Raw genomic sequence first — 24,908 nt, forward strand, 5'->3', positions numbered from 1 at the left:
GTTTCAGCCCCTCTGTTTCAGCCCCTCTGTTTCTCACCCTCTGTTTCAGCCCCTCTGTTTCAGCCCCTCTGTTTCAGCCCCTCTGTTTCTCGCCCTCTGTTTCAGCCCCTCGGTTTCTCGCCCTCTGTTTCAGCCCCTCTGTTTCTACTCCTCTGTTTCAGCCCCTCTGTTTCTCGCCCTCTTATTCAGCCCCTCTGTTTCTCGCCCTCTGTTTCAGCCGCTCTGTTTGAGCCCCTCTGTTTCAGGCCCTCTGTTTCTCGCCCTCTGTTTCAGCCCCTCTGTTTCTCACCCTCTGTTTCAGCCCCTCTGTTTCTCGCCCTCTGTTTCAGCCCCTCTGTTTCAGCCACTCTGTTTCTCGCCCGCTGTTTCAGCCCCTCGGTTTCTCGCCCTCTGTTTCAGCCCCTCTGTTTCAGCCCCTCTGTTTCAGCCCCTCTGTTTCTCGCCCTCTGTTTCAGCCCCTCTGTTTCTCGCCCCCTGTTTCAGCCCCTCTGTTTCAGCCCCTCTGTTTCTCGCCCTCTGTTTCAGCCCCTCTGTTTCTCGCCCTCTGTTTCTCGCCCTCTGTTTCAGCCCCTCTGTTTCAGCCCCTCTGTTTCAGCCCCTCGGTTTCTCGTCCTCTGTTTCAGCCCCTCTGTTTCTCGCCCTCTGTTTCAGCCCCTCTGTTTCAGCCCTTCTGTTTCAGCGCCCTCTGTTTCAGCCCCTCTGTTTCTCGCCTTCAGTTTCTCGCCCTCTGTTTCTCGCCTTCTGTTTCAGCCTCTCTGTTTCAGCACCTCTGTTTCAGCCCCTCGGTTTCTTGCCCTCTGTTTCAGCCCCTCTGTTTCTCGCCCTCTGTTTCAGCCCCTCTGTTTCAGCCCCTTGGTTTCTCGCCCTCTGTTTCAGCCCCTCTGTTTCAGCCCCTCTGTGTCAGCCCCTCTTTTTCAGCCCCCCTGTTTCTCGCCCCCTGTTTCTCGCCCCCTGTTTCTCGCCCCCTGTTTCAGCCCCTCTGTTTCAGCCCCTCTGTTTCTCGCCCTCTGTTTCAGCCCCTCTGTTTCATCCCCTCTGTTTCAGCCCCTCTGTTTCTCGCCCTCTGTTTCAGCCCCTCTGTTTCAGCCCCTCTGTTTCAGCCCCTCTGTTTCTAGACCTCTGTTTCAGCCCCTCTATTTCAGCCCCTCTGTTTCAGCCCCTCTGTTTCAGCCCCTCTGTTTCAGCCCCTCTGTTTCTCGCCCTCTGTTTCTCGCCCCCTGTTTCAGCCCCTCTGTTTCAGCCCCTCGGTTTCTCGCCCTCTGTTTCAACCCCTCTGTTTTAGCCCCTCTGTTTCAGCCCCACTGTTTCAGCCCCTCGGTTTCTCGCCCTCTGTTTCAACCCCTCTGTTTCTCGCCCTCTGTTTCAGCCCCGCTGTTTCAGCCCCTCTGTTTAAGCCCCTCTGTTCAGACCCTCGGTTTCTCGCCCTCTGTTTCAGCCCCTCTGTTTCAGCCCCTGTGTTTCAGCCCCTCTGTTTATTGCCCTCTGTTTCAGCCCCTCTGTTTCTCGCCCTCTGTTTCAGCCCCTCTGTTTCTCGCCCTCTGTTTCAGCCCCTCTGTTACAGCCACTCGGTTTCTCGCCCGCTGTTTCAGCCCCTCGGTTTCTCGCCCTCTGTTTCAGCCCCTCTGTTTCAGCCCCTCTGTTTCAGCCCCTCTGTTTCTCGCCCTCTGTTTCAGCCCCTCTGTTTCTCGCCCCCTGTTTCAGCCCCTCTGTTTCAGCCCCTCTGTTTCTCGCCCCCTGTTTCAGCCCCTCTGTTCCTCGCCCTCTGTTTCAGCCCCTCTGTTTCTCGCCCTCTGTTTCTCGCCCTCTGTTTCAGCCCCTCTGTTTCAGCCCCTCTGTTTCAGCCCCTCGGTTTCTCGTCCTCTGTTTCAGCCCCTCTGTTTCTCGCCCTCTGTTTCAGCCCCTCTGTTTCAGCCCTTCTGTTTCAGCCCCTCTGTTTCAGCCCCTCTGTTTCTCGCCTTCAGTTTCTCGCCCTCTGTTTCTCGCCTTCTGTTTCAGCCCCTCTGTTTCAGCCCCTCTGTTTCAGCCCCTCGGTTTCTTGCCCTCTGTTTCAGCCCCTCTGTTTCTCGCCCTCTGTTTCAGCCCCTCTGTTTCAGCCCCTCGGTTTCTCGCCCTCTGTTTCAGCCCCTCTGTTTCAGCCCCTCTGTTTCAGCCCCTCTGTTTCAGCCCCTCTGTTTCTCGCCCTCTGTTTCAGCCCCTCTGTTTCTCGCCCTCTGTTTCAGCCCCTCTGTTTCAGCCCCTCTGTGTCAGCCCCTCTTTTTCAGCCCCCCTGTTTCTCGCCCCCTGTTTCTCGCCCCCTGTTTCTCACCCCCTGTTTCAGACCCTCTGTTTCAGCCCCTCTGTTTCTCGCCCCCTGTTTCAGCCCCTCTGTTTCAGCCCCTCTGTTTCTCGCCCTCTGTTTCAGCCCCTCTGTTTCTCGCCCTCTGTTTCTCGCCCTCTGTTTCAGCCCCTCTGTTTCAGCCCCTCTGTTTCAGCCCCTCTGTTTCTCGCCCTCTGTTTCAGCCCCTCTGTTTCAGCCCCTCTGTTTCAGCCCCTCTGTTTCTAGCCCTCTGTTTCAGCCCCTCTATTTCAGCCCCTCTGTTTCAGCCCCTCTGTTTCAGCCCCTCTGTTTCAGCCCCTCTGTTTCTCGCCCTCTGTTTCTCGCCCCCTGTTTCAGCCCCTCTGTTTCAGCCCCTCGGTTTCTCGCCCTCTGTTTCAACCCCTCTGTTTTAGCCCCTCTGTTTCAGCCCCACTGTTTCAGCCCCTCGGTTTCTCGCCCTCTGTTTCAACCCCTCTGTTTCTCGCCCTCTGTTTCAGCCCCTCTGTTTCAGCCCCTCTGTTTAAGCCCCTCTGTTCAGACCCTCGGTTTCTCGCCCTCTGTTTCAGCCCCTCTGTTTCAGCCCCTCTGTTTCAGCCCCTCGATTTCTCGCCCTCTGTTTCAGCCCCTCTGTTTCAGCCCCTCTGTTTCAGCCCCTCTGTTTCTCGCCCTCTGTTTCAGCCCCTCTGTTTCTCGCCCCCTGTTTCAGCCCCTCTGTTTCAGCCCCTCTGTTTCTCGCCCTCTGTTTCAGCCCCTCTGTTTCTCGCCCTCTGTTTCTCGCCCTCTGTTTCAGCCCCTCTGTTTCAGCCCCTCTGTTTCAGCCCCTCGGTTTCTCGTCCTCTGTTTCAGCCCCTCTGTTTCTCGCCCTCTGTTTCAGCCCCTCTGTTTCAGCCCTTCTGTTTCAGCCCCTCTGTTTCAGCCCCTCTGTTTCTCGCCATCGGTTTCTCGCCCTTTGTTCCAGCCCCTCTGTTTCAGCCCCTCTGTTTCAGCCCCTCTGTTTCAGCCCCTCGGTTTCTTGCCCTCTGTTTCAGCCCCTCTTTTTCTCGCCCTCTGTTTCAGCCCCTCTGTTTCAGCCCCTCGGTTTCTCGCCCTCTGTTTCAGCCCCTCTGTTTCAGCACCTCTGTTTCAGCCCCTCTGTTTCTCGCCCTCTGTTTCAGCACCTCGGTTTCTTGCCCTCTGTTTCAGCCCCTCTGTTTCTCGCCCTCTCTTTCAGCCCCTCTGTTTCAGCTCCTCTGTTTCAGCCCCTCTTTTTCTCACCGACTGTTTCAGCCCCTCTGCTTCTCGCCCTCTGTTTCAGCCCCTCAGTTTCAGCCCCTCTGTTTCTCACCCTCTGTTTCAGCCCCTCTGTTTCAGCCCCTCTGTTTCAGCCCCTCTGTTTCTCGCCCTCTGTTTCAGCCCCTCGGTTTCTCGCCCTCTGTTTCAGCCCCTCTGTTTCAGCTCCTCTGTTTCAGCCCCTCTGTTTCTCGCCCTCTTATTCAGCCCCTCTGTTTCTCGCCCTCTGTTTCAGCCGCTCTGTTTGAGCCCCTCTGTTTCAGCCCCTCTGTTTCTCGCCCTCTGTTTCAGCCCCTCTGTTTCAGCCCCTCTGTTTCTTGCCCTCTGTTTCAGCCCCTCTGTTTCTCGCCCTCTGTTTCAGCCCCTCTGTTTCTCGCCCTCTGTTTCAGCCCCTCTGTTTCAGCCCCTCTGATTCTCACCCTCTGTTTCAGCCCCTCGGTTTCTTGCCCTCTGTTTCAGCCCCTCTGTTTCAGCCCCTCTGTTTCAGCCCCTCTGTTTCTCGCCCTCGGTTTCAGCCCCTCTGTTTCTCGACCTCTGTTTCAGCCCCTCTGTTTCAGACCCTCGGTTTCTCGCCCTCTGTTACAGCCCCACTGTTTCAGCCCTTCTGTTTCTCGCCCTCTGTTTCAACCCCTCTGTTTCTCGCCCTCTGTTTCAGCCCCGCTGTTTCAGCCCCTCTGTTTAAGCCCCTCTGTTCAGACCCTCGGTTTCTCGCCCTCTGTTTCAGCCCCTCTGTTTCAGCCCCTGTGTTTCAGCCCCTCTGTTTATTGCCCTCTGTTTCAGCCCCTCTGTTTCTCGCCCTCTGTTTCAGCCCCTCTGTTTCTCGCCCTCTGTTTCAGCCCCTCTGTTACAGCCACTCTGTTTCTCGCCCGCTGTTTCAGCCCCTCGGTTTCTCGCCCTCTGTTTCAGCCCCTCTGTTTCAGCCCCTCTGTTTCAGCCCCTCTGTTTCTCGCCCTCTGTTTCAGCCCCTCTGTTTCTCGCCCCCTGTTTCAGCCCCTCTGTTTCAGCCCCTCTGTTTCTCGCCCCCTGTTTGAGCCCCTCTGTTTCTCGCCCTCTGTTTCAGCCCCTCTGTTTCTCGCCCTCTGTTTCTCGCCCTCTGTTTCAGCCCCTCTGTTTCAGCCCCTCTGTTTCAGCCCCTCGGTTTCTCGTCCTCTGTTTCAGCCCCTCTGTTTCTCGCCCTCTGTTTCAGCCCCTCTGTTTCAGCCCTTCTGTTTCAGCCCCTCTGTTTCAGCCCCTCTGTTTCTCGCCTTCAGTTTCTCGCCCTCTGTTTCTCGCCTTCTGTTTCAGCCCCTCTGTTTCAGCCCCTCTGTTTCAGCCCCTCGGTTTCTTGCCCTCTGTTTCAGCCCCTCTGTTTCTCGCCCTCTGTTTCAGCCCCTCTGTTTCAGCCCCTCGGTTTCTCGCCCTCTGTTTCAGACCCTCTATTTCAGCCCTTCTGTTTCAGCCACTCTGTTTCAGCCCCTCTGTTTCTCGCCCTCTGTTTCTCGCCCTCTGTTTCTCGCCTTCTGTTTCAGCCCCTCTGTTTCAGCCCCTCGGTTTCAGCCCCTCGGTTTCAGCCCCTCGGTTTCTCGCCCTCTGTTTCAGCCTTACTGTTTGTCGCCCTCTGTTTCAGCCCCTCTGTTTCAGCCCCCTGTTTCTCGCCCTCTGTTTCAGCCCCTCTGTTTCAGCCCCTCTGTTTCAGCCCCTCGGTTTCTCGCCCTCTGTTTCTCGCCCCCTGTTTCAGCCCCTCTGTTTCAGCCCCTCGGTTTCTCGCCCTCTGTTTCAGCCCCTCTGTTTCAGTCCCACTGTTTCAGCCCCTCTGTTTCTCGCCCTCTGTTTCAGCCCCTCTGTTTCTGCCCCTCTGTTTCTAGCCCTCAGTTTCAGCCCCTCTGTTTCAGCACCCTGTTTCAGCCCCTCTGTTTCTCGCCCTCTGATTCAGCCCCTCTGTTTCAGTCCCTCTGTTTCAGCCCCTCTGATTCTCGCCCTCTCTTTCAGCCCCTCTGTTTCTCGCCCTCTGTTTCAGCCCCTCTGTTTCTCGCCCTATGTTTCAGCCCCTCTGTTTCAGTCCCTCTATTTCAGCACCTCTGTTTCTCGCCCTCTGTTTCAGCCCCTCTGTTTCAGCCCCTCTGTTTCTCGCCCTATGTTTCAGCCCCTCTGTTTCAGCCCCTCTGTTTCTCGCCCTCTGTTTCAGCCCCTCGGTTTCTCGCCCTCTGTTTCAGCCCCTCTGTTTCAGCCCCTCTGTTTCAGCCCCTCTGTTTCAAGTCCTCTGTTTCAGCCCCTCTGTTTCAGCCCCCTGTTTCTCGCCCTCTGTTTCAGCCCCTCTGTTTCAGCCCCTCTGTTTCAGCTCCTCTGTTTCTCGCCCTCTGTTTTAGCCCCTCTGTTTCGCGCCATCTGTTTCAGCCCTTCTGTTTCCCGCCCTCTGTTTCTCGCCCTCTGTTTCAGCCCCTCTGTTTCAGCCCCTCTGTTTCTCGCCCTCTGTTTCAGCCCCTCTGTTTCAGCCCCTCTGTTTCAGCTCCTCTGTTTCTCGCCCTCTGTTTCAGCCCCTCTGTTTCGCGCCCTCTGTTTCAGCCCTTCTGTTTCCCGCCCTCTGTTTCTCGCCCTCTGTTTCAGCCCCTCTGTTTCTCGCCCTCTGTTTCAGCCCCTCTGTTTCAGCCCCTCTGTTACAGCTCCTCTGTTTCTCACCCTCTGTTTCAGCCCCTCTGTTTCAGCCCCTCTGTTTCAGTCCCTCTGTTTCAGCCCCTCTGTTTCTCGCCCCCTGTTTCAGCCCCTTTGTTTCAGCCCCTCTGTTTCAGCCCCCTGTTTCTCGCCCTCTGTTTCAGCCCTTCTGTTTCAGCCCCTCTGTTTCAGCCCCTCTGTTTCTCGCCCTCTGTTTCAGCCACTCTGTTTCTCGCCTTCTGTTTCAGCCCCTCTGTTTCTCGCCCTCTGTTTCAGCCCCTCTGTTTCAGCCCCGCTGTTTCAGCTCCTCTGTTTCAGCCCCTCTCTTTCTCGCCCTCTGTTTCAGCCCCTCTGTTTCTCGCCCTCTGTTTCAGTCCCTCTGTTTCTCGCCCTCAGTTTCTGCACCTCTGTTTCAGCTCCTCTGTTTCAGCCCCTCTTTTTCTCACCCACTGTTTCAGCCCCTCTGCTTCTCGCCCTCTGTTTCAGCCCCTCTGTTTCAGCCCCTCTGTTTCTCAACCTCTGTTTCAGCCCCTCTGTTTCAGCCCCTCTGTTTCAGCACCTCTGTTTCTCGCCCTCTGTTTCAGCCCCTCGGTTTCTCGCCCTCTGTTTCAGCCCCTCTGTTTCTACTCCTCTGTTTCAGCCCCTCTGTTTCTCGCCCTCTTATTCTGCCCCTCTGTTTCTCGCCCTCTGTTTCAGCCGCTCTGTTTGAGCCCCTCTGTTTCAGCCCCTCTGTTTCTCGCCCTCTGTTTCAGCCCCTCGGTTTCTCGCCCTCTGTTTCAGCCCCTCTGTTTCAGCCCCTCTATTTCAGCCCCTCTGTTTCAACCCCTCTGTTTCAGCCCCTCTGTTTCTCGCCCTCTGTTTCAGCCCCTCTGTTTCTCGCCCTCTGTTTCAGCCTCTCTGTTTCAGCCACTCTGTTTCTCGCCCGCTGTTTCAGCCCCTCGGTTTCTTGCCCTCTGTTTCAGCCCCTCTGTTTCAGCCCCTCTGTTTCAGCCCCTCTGTTTCTCGCCCTCTGTTTCAGCCCCTCTGTTTCTCGCCCCCTGTTTCAGCCCCTCTGTTTCAGCCCCTCTGTTTCTCGCCCTCTGTTTCAGCCCCTCTGTTTCTCGCCCTCTGTTTCTCGCCCTCTGTTTCAGGCCCTCTGTTTCAGCCCCTCGGTTTCTCGTCCTCTGTTTCAGCCCCTCTGTTTCTCGCCCTCTGTTTCAGCCCCTCCGTTTCAGCCCTTCTGTTTCTCGCCCTCTGTTTCAGCCCCTCTGTTTCTCGCCTTCAGTTTCTCGCCCTCTGTTTCTCGCCTTCTGTTTCAGCCCCTCTGTTTCAGCCCCTCTGTTTCAGCCCCTCGGTTTCTTGCCCTCTGTTTCAGCCCCTCTGTTTCTCGCCCTCTGTTTCAGCCCCTCGGTTTCTCGCCCTCTGTTTCAGCCCCTCTGTTTCAGCCCCTCTGTTTCAGCCCTTCTGTTTCTCGCCCTCTGTTTCAGCCCCTCTGTTTCTCGCCCTCTGTTTCAGCCCCTCTGTTTCAGCCCCTCTGTGTCAGCCCCTCTTTTTCAGCCCCCCTGTTTCTCGCCCCCTGTTTCTCGCCCCCTGTTTCTCACCCCCTGTTTCAGCCCCTCTGTTTCAGCCCCTCTGTTTCTCGCCCCCTGTTTCAGCCCCTCTGTTTCAGCCCCTCTGTTTCTCGCCCTCTGTTTCAGCCCCTCTGTTTCTCGCCCGCTGTTTCTCCCCCTCTGTTTCAGCCCCTCTGTTTCAGCCCCTCTGTTTCAGCCCCTCTGTTTCTCGCCCTCTGTTTCAGCCCCTCTGTTTCAGCCACTCTGTTTCAGCCCCTCTGTTTCTAGCCCTCTGTTTCAGCCCCTCTATTTCAGCCTCTCTGTTTCAGCCCCTCTGTTTCAGCCCCTCTGTTTCAGCCCCTCTGTTTCTCGCCCTCTGTTTCTCGCCCCCTGTTTTAGCCCCTCTGTTTCAGCCCCTCGGTTTCTCGCCCTCTTTTTCAACACCTCTGTTTTAGCCCCTCTGTTTCAGCCCCACTGTTTCAGCCCCTCGGTTTCTCGCCCTCTGTTTCAACCCCTCTGTTTCTCGCCCTCTGTTTCAGCCCCTCTGTTTCAGCCCCTCTGTTTAAGCCCCTCTGTTCAGACCCTCGGTTTCTCGCCCTCTGTTTCAGCCCCTCTGTTTCAGCCCCTCTGTTTCAGCCCCTCGGTTTCTCGCCCTCTGTTTCAGCCCCTCTGTTTCAGCCCCTCTGTTTCAGCCCCTCTGTTTCTCGCCCTCTGTTTCAGCCCCTCTGTTTCTCGCCCCCTGTTTCAGCCCCTCTGTTTCAGCCCCTCTGTTTCTCGCCCTCTGTTTCAGCCCCTCTGGTTCTCGCCCTCTGTTTCTCGCCCTCTGTTTCAGCCCCTCTGTTTCAGCCCCTCTGTTTCAGCCCCTCGGTTTCTCGTCCTCTGTTTCAGCCCCTCTGTTTCTCGCCCTCTGTTTCAGCCCCTCTGTTTCAGCCCTTCTGTTTCAGCCCCTCTGTTTCAGCCCCTCTGTTTCTCGCCTTCAGTTTCTCGCCCTCTGTTTCAGCCACTCTGTTTCAGCCCCTCTGTTTCAGCCCCTCTGTTTCACCCCCTCGGTTTCTTGCCCTCTGTTTCAGCCCCTCTGTTTCTCGCCCTCTTTTTCAGCCCCTCTGTTTCAGCCCCTTGGTTTCTCGCCCTCTGTTTCAGCCCCTCTGTTTCAGCCCCTCTGTTTCAGCCCTTCTGTTTCTCGCCCTCTGTTTCAGCACCTCGGTTTCTTGCCCTCTGTTTCAGCCCCTCTGTTTCTCGCCCTCTCTTTCAGCCCCTCTCTTTCAGCTCCTCTGTTTCAGCCCCTCTTTTTCTCACCCACTGTTTCAGCCCCTCTGCTTCTCGCCCTCTGTTTCAGCCCCTCTGTTTCAGCCCCTCTGTTTCTCACCCTCTGTTTCAGCCCCTCTGTTTCAGCCCCTCTGTTTCAGCCCCTCTGTTTCTCGCCCTCTCTTTCAGCCCCTCGGTTTCTCGCCCTCTGTTTCAGCCCCTCTGTTTCAGCCCCTCTGTTTCAGCCCTTCTGTTTCTCGCCCTCTGTTTCAGCACCTCGGTTTCTTGCCCTCTGTTTCAGCCCCTCTGTTTCTCGCCCTCTCTTTCAGCCCCTCTGTTTCAGCTCCTCTGTTTCAGCCCCTCTTTTTCTCACCGACTGTTTCAGCCCCTCTGCTTCATGGCCTCTGTTTCAGCCCCTCAGTTTCAGCCCCTCTGTTTCTCACCTTCTGTTTCAGCCCCTCTGTTTCAGCCCCTCTGTTTCTCGCCCTCTGTTTCAGCCCCTCGGTTTCTCGCCCTCTGTTTCAGCCCATTTGTTTCAGCTCCTCTGTTTCAGCCCCTCTGCTTCTCGCCCTCTTATTCAGCCCCTCTGTTTCTCGCCCTCTGTTTCAGCCGCTCTGTTTGAGCCCCTCTGTTTCAGCCCCTCTGTTTCTCGCCCTCTGTTTCAGCCCCTCTGTTTCAGCCCCTCTGTTTCTTGCCCTCTGTTTCAGCCCCTCTGTTTCTCGCCCTCTGTTTCAGCCCCTCTGTTTCTCGCCCTCTGTTTCAGCCCCTCTGTTTCAGCCCCTCTGATTCTCTCCCTCTGTTTCAGCCCCTCGGTTTCTTGCCCTCTGTTTCAGCCCCTCTGTTTCAGCCCCTCTGTTTCAGCCCCTCTGTTTCTCGCCCTCGGTTTCAGCCCCTCTGTTTCTCGACCTCTGTTTCAGCCCCTCTGTTTCAGCCCCTCGGTTTCTCGCCCTCTGTTTCAACCCCTCTGTTTTAGCCCCTCTGTTTCAGCCCCACTGTTTCAGCCCCTCGGTTTCTCGCCCTCTGTTTCAACCCCTCTGTTTCTCGCCCTCTGTTTCAGCCCCTCTGTTTCAGCCCCTCTGTTTAAGCCACTCTGTTCAGACCCTCGGTTTCTCGCCCTCTGTTTCAGCCCCTCTGTTTCTCGCCCTCTGTTTCAGCCCCTCTGTTTCAGCCCTTCTGTTTCAGCCCCTCTGTTTCAGCCCCTCTGTTTCTCGCCTTCAGTTTCTCGCCCTCTGTTTCAGCCACTCTGTTTCAGCCCCTCTGTTTCAGCCCCTCTGTTTCACCCCCTCGGTTTCTTGCCCTCTGTTTCAGCCCCTCTGTTTCTCGCCCTCTTTTTCAGCCCCTCTGTTTCAGCCCCTCTGTTTCTCGCCCTCTGTTTCAGCCGCTCTGTTTGAGCCCCTCTGTTTCAGCCCCTCTGTTTCTCGCCCTCTGTTTCAGCCCCTCTGTTTCAGCCCCTCTGTTTCTTGCCCTCTGTTTCAGCCCCTCTGTTTCTCGCCCTCTGTTTCAGCCCCTCTGTTTCTCGCCCTCTGTTTCAGCCCCTCTGTTTCAGCCCCTCTGATTCTCGCCCTCTGTTTCAGCCCCTCGGTTTCTTGCCCTCTGTTTCAGCCCCTCTGTTTCAGCCCCTCTGTTTCAGCCCCTCTGTTTCTCGCCCTCGGTTTCAGCCCCTCTGTTTCTCGACCTCTGTTTCAGCCCCTCTGTTTCAGACCCTCGGTTTCTCGCCCTCTGTTACAGCCCCACTGTTTCAGCCCTTCTGTTTCTCGCCCTCTGTTTCAGCCCCTCTGTTTCAGCCCCTCTGTTTCAGCCCCTCTGTTTCAGCCCCTCTGTTTCTCGCCCTCTGTTTCAGCCCCTCTGTTTCTCGCCCTCTGATTCTCGCCCTCTGTATCAGCCCCTCTGTTTCAGCCCCTCTGTTTCAGCTCCTCGGTTTCTCGCCCTCTGTTTCAGCCCCTCTGTTTCTTGCCCTCTGTTTCAGCCCCTCTATTTCAGCCCTTCTGTTTCAGCCCCTCTGTTTCAGCCCCTCTGTTTCTCGCCCTCTGTTTCTCGCCCTCTGTTTCTCGCCTTCTGTTTCAGCCCCTCTGTTTCAGCCCCTCGGTTTCAGCCTCTCGGTTTCAGCCCCTCGGTTTCTCGCCCTCTGTTTCAGCCTTACTGTTTGTCGCCCTCTGTTTCAGCCCCTCTGTTTCAGCCCCCTGTTTCTCGCCCTCTGTTTCACGCCCCCTGTTTCAGCCCCTCTGTTTCAGCCCCTCGGTTTCTCGCCCTCTGTTTCAGCCCCTCTGTTTCAGTCCCACTGTTTCAGCCCCTCTGTTTCTCGCCCTCTGTTTCTCGCCTTCTGTTTCAGCCCCTCTGTTTCTAGCCCTCTGTTTCAGCCCCTCTGTTTCAGCACCCTGTTTCAGCCCCTCTGTTTCTCGCCCTCTGTTTCAGCCCCTCTGTTTCAGTCCCTCTGTTTCAGCCCCTCTGATTCTCGCCCTCTGTTTCAGCCCCTCTGTTTCTCGCCCTCTGTTTCAGCCCCTCTGTTTCTCGCCCTATGTTTCAGCCCCTCTGTTTCAGCCCCTCTGTTTATGCACCTCTGTTTCTCGCCCTCTGTTTCAGCCCCTCTGTTTCAGCCCCTCTGTTTCTCGCCCTATGTTTCAGCCCCTCTGTTTCAGCCCCTCTGTTTCTCGCCCTCTGTTTCAGCCCCTCGGTTTCTCGCCCTCTGTTTCAGCCCCTCTGTTTCAGCCCCTCTGTTTCAGCCCCTCTGTTTCAAGTCCTCTGTTTCAGCCCCTCTGTTTCAGCCCCCTGTTTCTCGCCCTCTGTTTCAGCCCCTCTGTTTCAGCCCCTCTGTTTCAGCTCCTCTGTTTCTCGCCCTCTGTTTTAGCCCCTCTGTTTCGCGCCATCTGTTTCAGCCCTTCTGTTTCCCGCCCTCTGTTTCTCGCCCTCTGTTTCAGCCCCTCTGTTTCAGCCCTCTGTTTCTCGCCCTCTGTTTCAGCCCCTCTGTTTCAGTCCCTATGTTTCAGCCCCTCTGTTTCTCGCCCCCTGTTTCAGCCCCTTTGTTTCAGCCCCTCTGTTTCAGCCCCCTGTTTCTTGCCCTCTGTTTCAGCCCTTCTGTTTCAGCCCCTCTGTTTCAGCCCCTCTGTTTCTCGCCCTCTGTTTCAGCCACTCTGTTTCTCGCCATCTGTTTCAGCCCCTCTGTTTCTCGCCCTCTGTTTCAGCCCCTCTGTTTCAGCCCCGCTGTTTCAGCTCCTCTGTTTCAGCCCCACTGTTTCTCGCCCTCTCTTTCAGCCCCTCTGTTTCTCGCCCTCTGTTTCAGCCCCTCTCTTTCTCGCCCTCTGTTTCAGCCCCTCTGTTTCTCGCCCTCTGTTTCAGCCCCTCTGTTTCTCGCCCTCAGTTTCTGCCCCTCTGTTTCAGCTCCTCTGTTTCAGCCCCTCTTTTTCTCACCCACTCTTTCAGCCCCTCTGCTTCTCGCCCTCTGTTTCAGCCCCTCTGTTTCAGCCCCTCTGTTTCTCACCCTCTGTTTCAGCCCCTCTGTTTCAGCCCCTCTGTTTCAGCCCCTCTGTTTCTCGCCCTCTGTTTCAGCCCCTCTGTTTCAGCCCCTCTGTTTCAGCTCCTCTGTTTCTCGCCCTCTGTTTCAGCCCCTCTGTTTCGCGCCCTCTGTTTCAGCCCTTCTGTTTCCCGCCCTCTGTTTCTCGCCCTCTGTTTCAGCCCCTCTGTTTCTCGCCCTCTGTTTCAGCCCCTCTGTTTCAGCCCCTCTGTTACAGCCCTCTGTTTCTCGCCCTCTGTTTCAGCCCCACTGTTTCAGCCCCTCTGTTTCAGTCCCTCTGTTTCAGCCCCTCTGTTTCTCGCCCCCTGTTTCAGCCCCTTTGTTTCAGCCCCTCTGTTTCAGCCCCCTGTTTCTCGCCCTCTGTTTCAGCCCTTCTGTTTCAGCCCCTCTGTTTCAGCCCCTCTGTTTCTCGCCCTCTGTTTCAGCCACTCTGTTTCTCGCCTTCTGTTTCAGCCCCTCTGTTTCTCGCACTCTGTTTCAGCCCCTCTGTTTCAGCCCCGCTGTTTCAGCTCCTCTGTTTCAACCCCACTGTTTCTCGCCCTCTCTTTCAGCCCCTCTGTTTCTCGCTCTCTGTTTCAGCCCCTCTCTTTCTCGCCCTCTGTTTCAGCCCCTCTGTTTCTCGCCCTCTGTTTCAGCCCCTCTGTTTCTCGCCCTCAGTTTCTGCACCTCTGTTTCAGCTCCTGTGTTTCAGCCCCTCTTTTTCTCACCCACTGTTTCAGCCCCGCTGCTTCTCGCCCTCTGTTTCAGCCCCTCTGTTTCAGCCCCTCTGTTTCTCACCCTCTGTTTCAGCCCCTCTGTTTCAGCCCCTCTGTTTCAGCCCCTCTGTTTCTCGCCCTCTGTTTCAGCCGCTCTGTTTGAGCCCCTCTGTTTCAGCCCCCCTTTTTCTCGCCCTCTGTTTCAGCCCCTCGGTTTCTCGCCCTCTGTTTCAGCCCCTCTGTTTCAGCCCTTCTATTTCAGCCCCTCTGTTTCAACCCCTCTGTTTCAGCCCCTCTGTTTCTCGCCCTCTGTTTCAGCCCCTCTGTTTCTCGCCCTCTGTTTCAGCCCCTCTGTTTCAGCCACTCTGTTTCTCGCCCGCTGTTTCAGCCCCTCGGTTTCTCGCCCTCTGTTTCAGCCCCTCTGTTTCAGCCCCTCTGTTTCAGCCCCTCTGTTTCAGCCCCTCTGTTTCTCGCCCTCTGTTTCAGCCCCTCTGTTTCTCGCCCCCTGTTTCAGCCCCTCTGTTTCAGCCCCTCTGTTTCTCGCCCTCTGTTTCAGCCCCTCTGTTTCAGCCCCTCGGTTTCTCGTCCTCTGTTTCAGCCCCTCTGTTTCTCGCCCTCTGTTTCAGCCCTTCTGTTTCTCGCCCTCTGTTTCAGCCCCTCTGTTTCTCGCCTTCAGTTTCTCGCCCTCTGTTTCTCGCCTTCTGTTACAGCCCCTCTGTTTCAGCCCCTCTGTTTCAGCCCCTCTGTTTCTCGCCCTCTGTTTCAGCCCCTCGGTTTCTCGCCCTCTGTTTCAGCCCCTCTGTTTCAGCCCCTCTGTTTCAGCCCTTCTGTTTCTCGCACTCTGTTTCAGCCCCTCTGTTTCTCGCCCTCTGTTTCAGCCCCTCTGTTTCAGCCCCTCTGTGTCAGCCCCTCTTTTTCAGCCCCCCTGTTTCTCGCCCCCTGTTTCTCGCCCCCTGTTTCTCACCCCCTGTTTCAGACCCTCTGTTTCAGCCCCTCTGTTTCTCGCCCCCTGTTTCAGCCCCTCTGTTTCAGCCCCTCTGTTTCTCGCCCTCTGTTTCAGCCCCTCTGTTTCTCGCCCTCTGTTTCTCGCCCTCTGTTTCAGCCCTTCTGTTTCAGCCCCTCTGTTTCAGCCCCTCTGTTTCTCGCCCTCTGTTTCAGCCACTCTGTTTCTCGCCTTCTGTTTCAGCCCCTCTGTTTCTCGCCCTCTGTTTCAGCCCCTCTGTTTCAGCCCCGCTGTTTCAGCTCCTCTGTTTCAGCCCCACTGTTTCTCGCCCTCTCTTTCAGCCCCTCTGTTTCTCGCTCTCTGTTTCAGCCCCTCTCTTTCTCGCCCTCTGTTTCAGCCCCTCTGTTTCTCGCCCTCTGTTTCAGCCCCTCTGTTTCTCGCCCTCAGTTTCTGCACCTCTGTTTCAGCTCCTCTGTTTCAGCCCCTCTTTTTCTCACCCACTGTTTCAGCCCCGCTGCTTCTCGCCCTCTGTTTCAGCCCCTCTGTTTCAGCCCCTCTGTTTCTCACCCTCTGTTTCAGCCCCTCTGTTTCTCGCCCTCTTATTCTGCCCCTCTGTTTCTCGCCCTCTGTTTCAGCCGCTCTGTTTGAGCCCCTCTGTTTCAGCCCCCCTGTTTCTCGCCCTCTGTTTCAGCCCCTCGGTTTCTCGCCCTCTGTTTCAGCCCCTCTGTTTCAGCCCTTCTATTTCAGCCCCTCTGTTTCAACCCCTCTGTTTCAGCCCCTCTGTTTCTCGCCCTCTGTTTCAGCCCCTCTGTTTCTCGCCCTCTGTTTCAGCCCCTCTGTTTCAGCCACTCTGTTTCTCGCCCGCTGTTTCAGCCCCTCGGTTTCTCGCCCTCTGTTTCAGCCCCTCTGTTTCAGCCCCTCTGTTTCAGCCCCTCTGTTTCTCGCCCTATGTTTCAGGCCCTCTGTTTCTCGCCCCCTGTTTCAGCCCCTCTGTTTCAGCCCCTCTGTTTCTCGCCCTCTGTTTCAGCCCCTCTGTTTCTCGCCCTCTGTTTCTCGCCCTCTGTTTCAGCCCCTCTGTTTCAGCCCCTCTGTTTCTCACCCTCTGTTTCAGCCCCTCTGTTTCAGCCCCTCTGTTTCAGCACCTCTGTTTCTCGCCCTCTGTTTCAGCCCCTCGGTTTCTCGCCCTCTGTTTCAGCCCCTCTGTTTCTACTCCTCTGTTTCAGCCCCTCTGTTTCTCGCCCTCTTATTCTGCCCCTCTGTTTCTCGCCCTCTGTTTCAGCCGCTCTGTTTGAGCCCCTCTGTTTCAGCCCCCCTGTTTCTCGCCCTCTGTTTCAGCCCCTCGGTTTCTCGCCCTCTGTTTCAGCCCCTCTGTTTCAGCCCTTCTATTTCAGCCCCTCTGTTTCAACCCCTCTGTTTCAGCCCCTCTGTTTCTCGCCCTCTGTTTCAGCCCCTCTGTTTCTCGCCCTCTGTTTCAGCCCCTCTGTTTCAGCCACTCTGTTTCTCGCCCGCTGTTTCAGCCCCTCGGTTTCTCGCCCTCTGTTTCAGCCCCTCTGTTTCAGCCCCTCTGTTTCAGCCCCTCTGTTTCTCGCCCTCTGTTTCAGCCCCTCTGTTTCTCGCCCCCTGTTTCAGCCCCTCTGTTTCAGCCCCTCTGTTTCTCGCCCTCTGTTTCAGCCCCTCTGTTTCTCGCCCTCTGTTTCTCGCCCTCTGTTTCAGCCCCTCTGTTTCAGCCCCTCGGTTTCTCGTCCTCTGTTTCAGCCCCTCTGTTTCTCGCCCTCTGTTTCAGCCCTTCTGTTTCTCGCCCTCTGTTTCAGCCCCTCTGTTTCTCGCCTTCAGTTTCTCGCCCTCTGTTTCTCGCCTTCTGTTACAGCCCCTCTGTTTCAGCCCCTCTGTTTCAGCCCCTCTGTTTCTCGCCCTCTGTTTCAGCCCCTCGGTTTCTCGCCCTCTGTTACAGCCCCTCTGTTTCAGCCCCTCTGTTTCAGCCCTCTGTTTCTCGCCCTCTGTTTCAGCCCCTCTGTTTCAGTCCCTATGTTTCAGCCCCTCTGTTTCTCGCCCCCTGTTTCAGCCCCTTTGTTTCAGCCCCTCTGTTTCAGCCCCCTGTTTCTTGCCCTCTGTTTCAGCCCTTCTGTTTCAGCCCCTCTGTTTCAGCCCCTCTGTTTCTCGCCCTCTGTTTCAGCCACTCTGTTTCTCGCCATCTGTTTCAGCCCCTCTGTTTCTCGCCCTCTGTTTCAGCCCCTCTGTTTCAGCCCCGCTGTTTCAGCTCCTCTGTTTCAGCCCCACTGTTTCTCGCCCTCTCTTTCAGCCCCTCTGTTTCTCGCCCTCTGTTTCAGCCCCTCTCTTTCTCGCCCTCTGTTTCAGCCCCTCTGTTTCTCGCCCTCTGTTTCAGCCCCTCTGTTTCTCGCCCTCAGTTTCTGCCCCTCTGTTTCAGCTCCTCTGTTTCAGCCCCTCTTTTTCTCACCCACTCTTTCAGCCCCTCTGCTTCTCGCCCTCTGTTTCAGCCCCTCTGTTTCAGCCCCTCTGTTTCTCACCCTCTGTTTCAGCCCCTCTGTTTCAGCCCCTCTGTTTCAGCCCCTCTGTTTCTCGCCCTCTGTTTCAGCCCCTCTGTTTCAGACCCTCTGTTTCAGCTCCTCTGTTTCTCGCCCTCTGTTTCAGCCCCTCTGTTTCGCGCCCTCTGTTTCAGCCCTTCTGTTTCCCGCCCTCTGTTTCTCGCCCTCTGTTTCAGCCCCTCTGTTTCTCGCCCTCTGTTTCAGCCCCTCTGTTTCAGCCCCTCTGTTACAGCCCTCTGTTTCTCGCCCTCTGTTTCAGCCCCACTGTTTCAGCCCCTCTGTTTCAGTCCCTCTGTTTCAGCCCCTCTGTTTCTCGCCCCCTGTTTCAGCCCCTTTGTTTCAGCCCCTCTGTTTCAGCCCCCTGTTTCTCGCCCTCTGTTTCAGCCCTTCTGTTTCAGCCCCTCTGTTTCAGCCCCTCTGTTTCTCGCCCTCTGTTTCAGCCACTCTGTTTCTCGCCTTCTGTTTCAGCCCCTCTGTTTCTCGCACTCTGTTTCAGCCCCTCTGTTTCAGCCCCGCTGTTTCAGCTCCTCTGTTTCAACCCCACTGTTTCTCGCCCTCTCTTTCAGCCCCTCTGTTTCTCGCTCTCTGTTTCAGCCCCTCTCTTTCTCGCCCTCTGTTTCAGCCCCTCTGTTTCTCGCCCTCTGTTTCAGCCCCTCTGTTTCTCGCCCTCAGTTTCTGCACCTCTGTTTCAGCTCCTCTGTTTCAGCCCCTCTTTTTCTCACCCACTGTTTCAGCCCCGCTGCTTCTCGCCCTCTGTTTCAGCCCCTCTGTTTCAGCCCCTCTGTTTCTCACCCTCTGTTTCAGCCCCTCTGTTTCAGCCCCTCTGTTTCAGCCCCTCTGTTTCTCGCCCTCTGTTTCAGCCGCTCTGTTTGAGCCCCTCTGTTTCAGCCCCCCTGTTTCTCGCCCTCTGTTTCAGCCCCTCGGTTTCTCGCCCTCTGTTTCAGCCCCTCTGTTTCAGCCCTTCTATTTCAGCCCCTCTGTTTCAACCCCTCTGTTTCAGCCCCTCTGTTTCTCGCCCTCTGTTTCAGCCCCTCTGTTTCTCGCCCTCTGTTTCAGCCCCTCTGTTTCAGCCACTCTGTTTCTCGCCCGCTGTTTCAGCCCCTCGGTTTCTCGCCCTCTGTTTCAGCCCCTCTGTTTCAGCCCCTCTGTTTCAGCCCCTCTGTTTCAGCCCCTCTGTTTCTCGCCCTCTGTTTCAGCCCCTCTGTTTCTCGCCCCCTGTTTCAGCCCCTCTGTTTCAGCCCCTCTGTTTCTCGCCCTCTGTTTCAGCCCCTCTGTTTCAGCCCCTCGGTTTCTCGTCCTCTGTTTCAGCCCCTCTGTTTCTCGCCCTCTGTTTCAGCCCTTCTGTTTCTCGCCCTCTGTTTCAGCCCCTCTGTTTCTCGCCTTCAGTTTCTCGCCCTCTGTTTCTCGCCTTCTGTTACAGCCCCTCTGTTTCAGCCCCTCTGTTTCAGCCCCTCTGTTTCTCGCCCTCTGTTTCAGCCCCTCGGTTTCTCGCCCTCTGTTTCAGCCCCTCTGTTTCAGCCCCTCTGTTTCAGCCCTTCTGTTTCTCGCACTCTGTTTCAGCCCCTCTGTTTCTCGCCCTCTGTTTCAGCCCCTCTGTTTCAGCCCCTCTGTGTCAGCCCCTCTTTTTCAGCCCCCCTGTTTCTCGCCCCCTGTTTCTCGCCCCCTGTTTCTCACCCCCTGTTTCAGACCCTCTGTTTCAGCCCCTCTGTTTCTCGCCCCCTGTTTCAGCCCCTCTGTTTCAGCCCCTCTGTTTCTCGCCCTCTGTTTCAGCCCCTCTGTTTCTCGCCCTCTGTTTCTCGCCCTCTGTTTCAGCCCTTCTGTTTCAGCCCCTCTGTTTCAGCCCCTCTGTTTCTCGCCCTCTGTTTCAGCCACTCTGTTTCTCGCCTTCTGTTTCAGCCCCTCTGTTTCTCGCCCTCTGTTTCAGCCCCTCTGTTTCAGCCCCGCTGTTTCAGCTCCTCTGTTTCAGCCCCACTGTTTCTCGCCCTCTCTTTCAGCCCCTCTGTTTCTCGCTCTCTGTTTCAGCCCCTCTCTTTCTCGCCCTCTGTTTCAGCCCCTCTGTTTCTCGCCCTCTGTTTCAGCCCCTCTGTTTCTCGCCCTCAGTTTCTGCACCTCTGTTTCAGCTCCTCTGTTTCAGCCCCTCTTTTTCTCACCCACTGTTTCAGCCCCGCTGCTTCTCGCCCTCTGTTTCAGCCCCTCTGTTTCAGCCCCTCTGTTTCTCACCCTCTGTTTGGGCCCCTCTGTTTCTCGCCCTCTTATTCTGCCCCTCTGTTTCTCGCCCTCTGTTTCAGCCGCTCTGTTTGAGCCCCTCTGTTTCAGCCCCCCTGTTTCTCGCCCTCTGTTTCAGCCCCTCGGTTTCTCGCCCTCTGTTTCAGCCCCTCTGTTTCAGCCCTTCTATTTCAGCCCCTCTGTTTCAACCCCTCTGTTTCAGCCCCTCTGTTTCTCGCCCTCTGTTTCAGCCCCTCTGTTTCTCGCCCTCTGTTTCAGCCCCTCTGTTTCAGCCACTCTGTTTCTCGCCCGCTGTTTCAGCCCCTCGGTTTCTCGCCCTCTGTTTCAGCCCCTCTGTTTCAGCCCCTCTGTTTCAGCCCCTCTGTTTCTCGCCCTATGTTTCAGGCCCTCTGTTTCTCGCCCCCTGTTTCAGCCCCTCTGTTTCAGCCCCTCTGTTTCTCGCCCTCTGTTTCAGCCCCTCTGTTTCTCGCCCTCTGTTTCTCGCCCTCTGTTTCAGCCCCTCTGTTTCAGCCCCTCTGTTTCTCACCCTCTGTTTCAGCCCCTCTGTTTCAGCCCCTCTGTTTCAGCACCTCTGTTTCTCGCCCTCTGTTTCAGCCCCTCGGTTTCTCGCCCTCTGTTTCAGCCCCTCTGTTTCTACTCCTCTGTTTCAGCCCCTCTGTTTCTCGCCCTCTTATTCTGCCCCTCTGTTTCTCGCCCTCTGTTTCAGCCGCTCTGTTTGAGCCCCTCTGTTTCAGCCCCCCTGTTTCTCGCCCTCTGTTTCAGCCCCTCGGTTTCTCGCCCTCTGTTTCAGCCCCTCTGTTTCAGCCCTTCTATTTCAGCCCCTCTGTTTCAACCCCTCTGTTTCAGCCCCTCTGTTTCTCGCCCTCTGTTTCAGCCCCTCTGTTTCTCGCCCTCTGTTTCAGCCCCTCTGTTTCAGCCACTCTGTTTCTCGCCCGCTGTTTCAGCCCCTCGGTTTCTCGCCCTCTGTTTCAGCCCCTCTGTTTCAGCCCCTCTGTTTCAGCCCCTCTGTTTCTCGCCCTCTGTTTCAGCCCCTCTGTTTCTCGCCCCCTGTTTCAGCCCCTCTGTTTCAGCCCCTCTGTTTCTCGCCCTCTGTTTCAGCCCCTCTGTTTCTCGCCCTCTGTTTCTCGCCCTCTGTTTCAGCCCCTCTGTTTCAGCCCCTCGGTTTCTCGTCCTCTGTTTCAGCCCCTCTGTTTCTCGCCCTCTGTTTCAGCCCTTCTGTTTCTCGCCCTCTGTTTCAGCCCCTCTGTTTCTCGCCTTCAGTTTCTCGCCCTCTGTTTCTCGCCTTCTGTTACAGCCCCTCTGTTTCAGCCCCTCTGTTTCAGCCCCTCTGTTTCTCGCCCTCTGTTTCAGCCCCTCGGTTTCTCGCCCTCTGTTACAGCCCCTCTGTTTCAGCCCCTCTGTTTCAGCCCTTCTGTTTCTCGCACTCTGTTTCAGCCCCTCTGTTTCTCGCCCTCTGTTTCAGCCCCTCTGTTTCAGCCCCTCTGTGTCAGCCCCTCTTTTTCAGCCCCCCTGTTTCTCGCCCCCTGTTTCTCGCCCCCTGTTTCTCACCCCCTGTTTCAGACCCTCTGTTTCAGCCCCTCTGTTTCTCGCCCCCTGTTTCAGCCCCTCTGTTTCAGCCCCTCTGTTTCTCGCCCTCTGTTTCAGCCCCTCTGTTTCTCGCCCTCTGTTTCTCGCCCTCTGTTTCAGCCCCTCTGTTTCTCACCCTCTGTTTCAGCCCCTCTGTTTCAGCCCCTCTGTTTCAGCACCTCTGTTTCTCGCCCTCTGTTTCAGCCCCTCGGTTTCTCACCCTCTGTTTCAGCCCCTCTGTTTATCGCCCTCTTATTCTGCCCCTCTGTTTCTCGCCCTCTGTTTCAGCCGCTCTGTTTGAGCCCCTCTGTTTCAGCCCCCCTGTTTCTCGCCCTCTGTTTCAGCCCCTCGGTTTCTCGCCCTCTGTTTCAGCCCCTCTGTTTCAGCCCTTCTATTTCAGCCCCTCTGTTTCAACCCCTCTGTTTCAGCCCCTCTGTTTCTCGCCCTCTGTTTCAGCCCCTCTGTTTCTCGCCCTCTGTTTCAGCCCCTCTGTTTCAGCCACTCTGTTTCTCGCCCGCTGTTTCAGCCCCTCGGTTTCTCGCCCTCTGTTTCAGCCCCTCTGTTTCAGCCCCTCTGTTTCAGCCCCTCTGTTTCTCGCCCTATGTTTCAGGCCCTCTGTTTCTCGCCCCCTGTTTCAGCCCCTCTGTTTCAGCCCCTCTGTTTCTCGCCCTCTGTTTCAGCCCCTCTGTTTCTCGCCCTCTGTTTCTCGCCCTCTGTTTCAGCCCCTCTGTTTCAGCCCCTCTGTTTCTCACCCTCTGTTTCAGCCCCTCTGTTTCAGCCCCTCTGTTTCAGCACCTCTGTTTCTCGCCCTCTGTTTCAGCCCCTCGGTTTCTCGCCCTCTGTTTCAGCCCCTCTGTTTCTACTCCTCTGTTTCAGCCCCTCTGTTTCTCGCCCTCTTATTCTGCCCCTCTGTTTCTCGCCCTCTGTTTCAGCCGCTCTGTTTGAGCCCCTCTGTTTCAGCCCCCCTGTTTCTCGCCCTCTGTTTCAGCCCCTCGGTTTCTCGCCCTCTGTTTCAGCCCCTCTGTTTCAGCCCTTCTATTTCAGCCCCTCTGTTTCAACCCCTCTGTTTCAGCCCCTCTGTTTCTCGCCCTCTGTTTCAGCCCCTCTGTTTCTCGCCCTCTGTTTCAGCCCCTCTGTTTCAGCCACTCTGTTTCTCGCCCGCTGTTTCAGCCCCTCGGTTTCTCGCCCTCTGTTTCAGCCCCTCTGTTTCAGCCCCTCTGTTTCAGCCCCTCTGTTTCTCGCCCTCTGTTTCAGCCCCTCTGTTTCTCGCCCCCTGTTTCAGCCCCTCTGTTTCAGCCCCTCTGTTTCTCGCCCTCTGTTTCAGCCCCTCTGTTTCTCGCCCTCTGTTTCTCGCCCTCTGTTTCAGCCCCTCTGTTTCAGCCCCTCGGTTTCTCGTCCTCTGTTTCAGCCCCTCTGTTTCTCGCCCTCTGTTTCAGCCCTTCTGTTTCTCGCCCTCTGTTTCAGCCCCTCTGTTTCTCGCCTTCAGTTTCTCGCCCTCTGTTTCTCGCCTTCTGTTACAGCCCCTCTGTTTCAGCCCCTCTGTTTCAGCCCCTCTGTTTCTCGCCCTCTGTTTCAGCCCCTCGGTTTCTCGCCCTCTGTTACAGCCCCTCTGTTTCAGCCCCTCTGTTTCAGCCCTTCTGTTTCTCGCACTCTGTTTCAGCCCCTCTGTTTCTCGCCCTCTGTTTCAGCCCCTCTGTTTCAGCCCCTCTGTGTCAGCCCCTCTTTTTCAGCCCCCCTGTTTCTCGCCCCCTGTTTCTCGCCCCCTGTTTCTCACCCCCTGTTTCAGACCCTCTGTTTCAGCCCCTCTGTTTCTCGCCCCCTGTTTCAGCCCCTCTGTTTCAGCCCCTCTGTTTCTCGCCCTCTGTTTCAGCCCCTCTGTTTCTCGCCCTCTGTTTCTCGCCCTCTGTTTCAGCCCTTCTGTTTCAGCCCCTCTGTTTCAGCCCCTCTGTTTCTCGCCCTCTGTTTCAGCCACTCTGTTTCTCGCCTTCTGTTTCAGCCCCTCTGTTTCTCGCCCTCTGTTTCAGCCCCTCTGTTTCAGCCCCGCTGTTTCAGCTCCTCTGTTTCAGCCCCACTGTTTCTCGCCCTCTCTTTCAGCCCCTCTGTTTCTCGCTCTCTGTTTCAGCCCCTCTCTTTCTCGCCCTCTGTTTCAGCCCCTCTGTTTCTCGCCCTCTGTTTCAGCCCCTCTGTTTCTCGCCCTCTGTTTCAGCCCCTCGGTTTCTCGCCCTCTGTTACAGCCCCTCTGTTTCAGCCCCTCTGTTTCAGCCCTTCTGTTTCTCGCACTCTGTTTCAGCCCCTCTGTTTCTCGCCCTCTGTTTCAGCCCCTCTGTTTCAGCCCCTCTGTGTCAGCCCCTCTTTTTCAGCCCCCCTGTTTCTCGCCCCCTGTTTCTCGCCCCCTGTTTCTCACCCCCTGTTTCAGACCCTCTGTTTCAGCCCCTCTGTTTCTCGCCCCCTGTTTCAGCCCCTCTGTTTCAGCCCCTCTGTTTCTCGCCCTCTGTTTCAGCCCCTCTGTTTCTCGCCCTCTGTTTCTCGCCCTCTGTTTCAGCCCTTCTGTTTCAGCCCCTCTGTTTCAGCCCCTCTGTTTCTCGCCCTCTGTTTCAGCCACTCTGTTTCTCGCCTTCTGTTTCAGCCCCTCTGTTTCTCGCCCTCTGTTTCAGCCCCTCTGTTTCAGCCCCGCTGTTTCAGCTCCTCTGTTTCAGCCCCACTGTTTCTCGCCCTCTCTTTCAGCCCCTCTGTTTCTCGCTCTCTGTTTCAGCCCCTCTCTTTCTCGCCCTCTGTTTCAGCCCCTCTGTTTCTCGCCCTCTGTTTCAGCCCCTCTGTTTCTCGCCCTCAGTTTCTGCACCTCTGTTTCAGCTCCTCTGTTTCAGCCCCTCTTTTTCTCACCCACTGTTTCAGCCCCGCTGCTTCTCGCCCTCTGTTTCAGCCCCTCTGTTTCAGCCCTTCTGTTTCTCGCACTCTGTTTCAGCCCCTCTGTTTCTCGCCCTCTGTTTCAGCCCCTCTGTTTCAGCCCCACTGTGTCAGCCCCTCTTTTTCAGCCCCCCTGTTTCTCGCCCCCTGTTTCTCGCCCCCTGTTTCTCACCCCCTGTTTCAGACCCTCTGTTTCAGCCCCTCTGTTTCTCGCCCCCTGTTTCAGCCCCTCTGTTTCAGCCCCTCTGTTTCTCGCCCTCTGTTTCAGCCCCTCTGTTTCTCGCCCTCTGTTTCTCGCCCTCTGTTTCAGCCCTTCTGTTTCAGCCCCTCTGTTTCAGCCCCTCTGTTTCTCGCCCTCTGTTTCAGCCACTCTGTTTCTCGCCTTCTGTTTCAGCCCCTCTGTTTCTCGCCCTCTGTTTCAGCCCCTCTGTTTCAGCCCCGCTGTTTCAGCTCCTCTGTTTCAGCCCCACTGTTTCTCGCCCTCTCTTTCAGCCCCTCTGTTTCTCGCTCTCTGTTTCAGCCCCTCTCTTTCTCGCCCTCTGTTTCAGCCCCTCTGTTTCTCGCCCTCTGTTTCAGCCCCTCTGTTTCTCGCCCTCAGTTTCTGCACCTCTGTTTCAGCTCCTCTGTTTCAGCCCCTCTTTTTCTCACCCACTGTTTCAGCCCCGCTGCTTCTCGCCCTCTGTTTCAGCCCCTCTGTTTCAGCCCCTCTGTTTCTCACCCTCTGTTTCAGCCCCTCTGTTTCTCGCCCTCTTATTCTGCCCCTCTGTTTCTCGCCCTCTGTTTCAGCCGCTCTGTTTGAGCCCCTCTGTTTCAGCCCCCCTGTTTCTCGCCCTCTGTTTCAGCCCCTCGGTTTCTCGCCCTCTGTTTCAGCCCCTCTGTTTCAGCCCTTCTATTTCAGCCCCTCTGTTTCAACCCCTCTGTTTCAGCCCCTCTGTTTCTCGCCCTCTGTTTCAGCCCCTCTGTTTCTCGCCCTCTGTTTCAGCCCCTCTGTTTCAGCCACTCTGTTTCTCGCCCGCTGTTTCAGCCCCTCGGTTTCTCGCCCTCTGTTTCAGCCCCTCTGTTTCAGCCCCTCTGTTTCAGCCCCTCTGTTTCTCGCCCTCTGTTTCAGCCCCTCTGTTTCTCGCCCCCTGTTTCAGCCCCTCTGTTTCAGCCCCTCTGTTTCTCGCCCTCTGTTTCAGCCCCTCTGTTTCTCGCCCTCTGTTTCTCGCCCTCTGTTTCAGCCCCTCTGTTTCAGCCCCTCGGTTTCTCGTCCTCTGTTTCAGCCCCTCTGTTTCAGCCCCTCTGTTTCAGCACCTCTGTTTCTCGCCCTCTGTTTCAGCCCCTCGGTTTCTCGCCCTCTGTTTCAGCCCCTCTGTTTCTACTCCTCTGTTTCAGCCCCTCTGTTTCTCGCCCTCTTATTCTGCCCCTCTGTTTCTCGCCCTCTGTTTCAGCCGCTCTGTTTGAGCCCCTCTGTTTCAGCCCCCCTGTTTCTCGCCCTCTGTTTCAGGCCCTCGGTTTCTCGCCCTCTGTTTCAGCCCCTCTGTTTCAGCCCTTCTATTTCAGCCCCTCTGTTTCAA

This window comes from Chiloscyllium punctatum, chromosome 32 (assembly GCF_047496795.1).
Source record: "Chiloscyllium punctatum isolate Juve2018m chromosome 32, sChiPun1.3, whole genome shotgun sequence".
NCBI lineage: Eukaryota > Metazoa > Chordata > Chondrichthyes > Orectolobiformes > Hemiscylliidae > Chiloscyllium > Chiloscyllium punctatum.